The sequence below is a fragment of the Cariama cristata genome, unplaced genomic scaffold, assembly GCF_000690535.1.
Source record: "Cariama cristata isolate BGI_N322 unplaced genomic scaffold, ASM69053v1 scaffold4336, whole genome shotgun sequence".
NCBI classification, from domain to species: domain Eukaryota; kingdom Metazoa; phylum Chordata; class Aves; order Cariamiformes; family Cariamidae; genus Cariama; species Cariama cristata.
In genome coordinates this window covers 1-5,021 of record NW_009620212.1, presented here as the reverse complement: position 1 = coordinate 5,021, position 5,021 = coordinate 1, and the positions used below count along the sequence as shown (strand labels likewise).

Genomic DNA, 5,021 nt, shown 5'->3' with positions numbered 1-5,021 from the left:
CGCCTGCCCAGAGCTGCTGGGAAGTGAAACGCAGCGAGGGGGTAACGACTCACAGATTAGGAAGGGCTTTGTACACCCCTGCTAATCCTGCGGATTACAGCACCCAACGCGGAGGGCAGGATGCAGACGGAGCCAGCTAGTTCGCTACCTCCCAGCCTCACCGATGAGCAACCAGTGGTTGCCGTATCTGGGGCAAATCCAAGGATTTTTGGCTCAAATCCAAGGTTTAGCCCTTCCTGCAAGTGGTCGTGCATGGACAGGAGAAAGGAACAGGAAGTGATGTTGTCCGGGATGGAAAAGCTGATGAGAACCAACCTTGTCTGACCATCAGTGTTCCAGAACGGGGCTTCATGTGCCTAAGGGCGGCCACCAGCATTCCCCAGTTAGGAGCAGAGACTGGAAAGCAGCAAGTAAGGAGCTCCAGACACCACCTCTGATCTGCAAGCATTGCCATTGTCACGGCTGGGATGAAGAATAACCAGCGGTCTCCTGCAAAGACCAAGGCTTCGGAGGCAGTCTAAGCTCTGTGGCAACAAACCCATGGTTCTTCAGACCAAGGATATTATAGGACCAGGGGAAGACAGTAACCTTGTAGTCCACAAATCACCATCCGGAGGTAAAAGTCAACAGCTGCCCAAAAATTCCCATCAGGAAAAAGCACTTTGGCACTGAACTCTGCCAGCACCCACCCCCTCGCCGGCCTACAGCACCCAAGTCTTTAAAGAGGGTTGGTTTGGCCAGACATGGGAAATTTTGGTGTGCAGCTGGGTAAACCTCCAGCAGAAACTGAGGTCGGTCACATAAATTCATCGGAAATGTTGAGGGATGACCAGGTGATGAAGAGAGGTCACTTTGTGCCCACGGATGGTTCTGCAAGGATAAAGTTAGGACTTATGTTCAGCGATTACATGGTGAGATTGGACTGCAGGGTCCCACAGGTCTTTAGGAGGTGACAAAGGCAGGCAATTTAGGTAGACTATGCCGGTTCCAGCCAGGAGAGGAAGGTCATCTTCTCCAAGCAGCACCTTCCTTAGCCAGCCTGGATAAGCCAAGCTCATCCTTAGCCATCACCGACACTGCCACGGCTCACACGTATGGACATTCACCGCTTCCTAAAGGTTTCTGACGCACCACCACCCTTTCCCCAGCTGCAGGAATAGGTGCACAATTTCGAGAGACTTTGGATTTCTGTCCCAGGCAGTGGCCAGCTCCAGAAGAAAAGGAAGGAGGATCTAAGGCGCTTCTGCTCCCTAAAACCATGTACAGTAGCACCCAGATCTCTTACTCCTCACCTTCCCCACCTCACTGAGAAGGGGCAAAGGAAGCAGATGAAACGCGAAGGCTTTGTTCATCTCCGGTTCTGGCTGGTACAGCTACGGGAAGGGATGGGCACGCCAATTAAGAGCGCTGCATCCCGTGCTGCTGTGCTTCCTGCTGGCTCCCACATGGGAGCTGAAGTCAGGAGCTCTGCAGAGCCCACCACGGCCAGACCTTGCAGCTCAGAACCTGGGAAACATTTGCCGTTGGCTCCACGGTATCAGAACGGCAACATCAGCAGCTAAAACTGCATCACTACCTGCAATTTGTACTTGATTGCAACAAAAGTATTACCATGAACAAGAAAGGCTATGAATTTGAACACAAACATGTTATTATAGGCTGTAGTTGAAGAACTGTGGTCTTGGTCCGTACGCTTCTCTGTAGGACCCCCACAGAACTGAATTCAAAACTCTTTTCCTGCTTCAGCTTCGGAAATTTTGCCAGTAGATTTAAGGACCTCAGCAACAAAACACAGGTGTTCCGCCCCAGAGGTGAGCTGTCCGATGGACCAGTTTACCCCCATTATTATCTTCTCGAGGTTCTGCAAGGCGAAGTCTACGTTTTTCTTCACTGCTCCCAGGTCGGTCATTTGGCCCGCTCTCAGCTTTTCGTTCTCCATCTTGGATCTCTCCAGCTCTCCTTGGAGAATAAAGATCTCTTGCTTCAGCTTCTCCGCCCTGCTTTCAGCCTCCAGAGCCCGCTGGGTCATTAGGTGGAGATTCCACTCGGTGCGCTGGACAAAGGACTGTAGCTCTTGGGCTTCCCTCTCCTCTTTGGTCAGCCTGGCCTTCAGCTGCCCCTCCAGCCTCTTCACTGTGCGTGCTTGGTTCTCCAAGGAGCTCTCCATGCTCCTGAGCATAACATTCTCTTTCCAGAGCATGTCGTAGGTCAGGCGCAGGGATTGTCTGTCCCTGATGGCCTCCTCTTGGCCAACATCTTGGCGTATATTTCATTTTTCTCTCCCTCGTCTTCCACCACGTAACAGTGCTTGGTATTTAGGGAAAATGGGATGGGTTCTTCCAGATTCTCCCTCTGACTACCACCCAGGTTGTTCCACTGGGATGGATGACGTGCGGCGTGGTAGAAGTAGCTGAATTTGTCATCGTTGTCGTTGTAGCCATAAAATTCCAAGCCTTGAGATTCTGGGGCAGACCGTCTCTGTTGCCCCAGAGATGTCAAGCAACCATGACATTCTGCAGGATGCTTTGGGCTGCAGCAAGTGAGAGGATCCAAATTTTCCTCCTGGAGCCCGGGTCACGCAGACAGGTGACGCTGACAAGCAGCGTGCCAACTTTTGCGGGCGCAGCAGCACTCGTCAGGGAAGAAGCGGTCACCAAAATCCCTCTGTCCAGATCACCAGTATGTTCAGGACAGTGGGTAGGAATGCTCAAGGTCTGTGATGTCATGGTGTGACTTCACTGCCCGTTCCAAGGTCAGGATGGGGCGAGGGAGGGGAATCGATCTGCTGCAGAAGTGCTTTAGTTCGACAGCAGGAGGGTAAGATGGATCCCAAGTGGTCAGTAACCTGTTTGAGGATGCTGCTGGTGGGTAGAGAGGAGCTCATGAGGCCACCTGAGACCTCCAGTGTGCAGGGGCGGGACAGGGACAGGCCAGCCCCAGGGTAGGCAGCGTGGGGCAGAGGGAACAACCCTGTCCTGTAGGTTACCGAGACATCTCCAGCAGCAAAATCAAACCGCTGGCATTCTGGTGCCAGGGCTCACCCTGGGCAGAGGCAGGAGAGACATCACCACGCTTTGGCCAGAGGCGTTTGCATTAGACCTCCCCCCCGAGATGCCACCCCAGGAAGTGATGTGGCCACCGTCCCTCTTCAGCAGCTGGTAGCCCAAGGCTACTGCTGACATCCCTCCCTGCAAAATGGATGCTGTCAGCTTGGCAAGGCCAGAGGCCATACTGGGAGCCCCACCCCAGGTTCCAGGTTCAGTTGCCCCATGGAAACCCGAAACACAAATGGGATGTAGGGGAAAAGCTCAGCGATACCTCCAGCAAATGGGGGATGAAATTCACATCCCCAACAGGCCTGTCACATGGATGAGAGGGAGGAAAACCTGAAAAAAGACAGGGATATGAATCCCAAAACATGCCCGAGGACCTTTCTTGGAGCTTTTTCTGCCTCCTGGGACTCACATGCGGAGGGGGAAGCTGGGAGGGTCAGCAGCAATTCCTGGGGACTGGGATGAAACCACACTGGTGTGTGCAGCATGGGGCACCATGGGAGATGCTAGGCAGGATACTGTGGTCCAGAGAGATGCCTCTCCATCCCTCTGCTGCCTTGTCCCTGGCAAACATGAACACCCACGTACCTCACGGCCTGAGGAAACCCCCAGCACTTTGGGAAGTGGGCATCGCCGCCACCGCCTTGCAGCATTGAAGCTGTCATCCAGGTGGGTCTCCAGGGGCCAAAAGCCCCTTCCAGCCCTGCAGCCTGGGCTTCCCTTCCCTCCTTTCCAATCGTTTTCCCCCTTTTCATGCCCTAGATTGAGCGATGCCATGCTGCAGTCATCCCCGCCTTCCCGGGTGACACCGCGCTCCGGCAAAGCCATTGCACCAGCCCATGCAGCCACCCTGGTGCTGCTCTGACCTCGAGCAGACGCGTGGGGCTGGGCTGCTGCCGTCGCTTTCCGAGGGATCTGCAGGCTAATAATGTCAGGGCGCGTTGTTGCCTTCATTGCTCCACCCCCAGTATGCGGTGCGGGGCCTCGCACGTCCCAGGCTTTCTCCAGCCCCCGCCAGAGCAGATCATATATTGTCAATCCTTCCTTAAATTTGCGGTAGAAGTGTCTCATGAAACAGAACAGAAAAGTCCACGCTGAGGCACTCCCCCACTTTTTATAACAACCGTATCTGGTGCTCTGGGATGCACACCGTGAACGATGACGATGGGAAAAAAAAAATTTTACGCTCTTACTCTTTGCTTTATCTGGAGTTGTCTGGCAAACGCTTCCTTCCTGTCTGTGGTCAATACTGCGGCTGCTGGTTGCGCTGTGCTTCGTGCCTTTATTCCTCTTACCGGCTGCGCAGGACCGGGGGCTTGTGTAGCACCGGCTGCTTTTGAGATCAGGATCCACAGACCCATCCTGCCAGCTCGGGCACGGTGACAACACGGCAGATGTCTTCTTGCCTCTTGGGGTGTCAGGGTGGAAACACTCATGGAAAAGAGGGGACCCCTTTCTCTTTTTGCAGAGCCTGGCAGACCCACGGCATTCGGTTTGTCCTCTCCGTCCTCTTTGTAACTCCATCTCTTCTCCTCTTCCTCACAAATATTCCCAGGGGTCATGCCAGGGCTCGTAGTGCAGCTCAGTGCCACGGGGCTACCTTGCCACAAGAGACGGTGGCCAAGCTCCCGCTGCTCCGTGCCGGCAGGGTTGGGTGCTAGGTGCTGTACGAACACCCGCAAAGGCACAAGTCACCGTGCGGGAGAGTTTTACCATATTAAAAAGGTAAGTGACCTATAGAAGGTGAGGGGAGGAAGCCGTAATCAGCTTCGTACCATTTTTATGTACACACTTCTGCCTTTTCGTTCAATAATTATAAATAGATTAAGTGCCAACAGTCCCCGTCTGCCCCGCAAGGCGTGAACCACTGACCAGTTTCTCTCTCCAAAAGAGGATTTCATCAACGTGCCTCTGCCCGGTTTATATTTTGGGGTGGAGTGAGAAGGGAGGATTACTTTTTTCCCCCCC

At 53.9% G+C, this 5,021-nt stretch overlaps 1 pseudogene; it reads right to left on the bottom strand.

The window, feature by feature from the left end:
* Positions 1–1,723: 1,723 nt before the first annotated feature.
* On the bottom strand, positions 1,724–2,200 carry LOC104162719 (annotated as a pseudogene).
* Between the last annotated feature and the right edge of the window lie 2,821 nt (positions 2,201–5,021).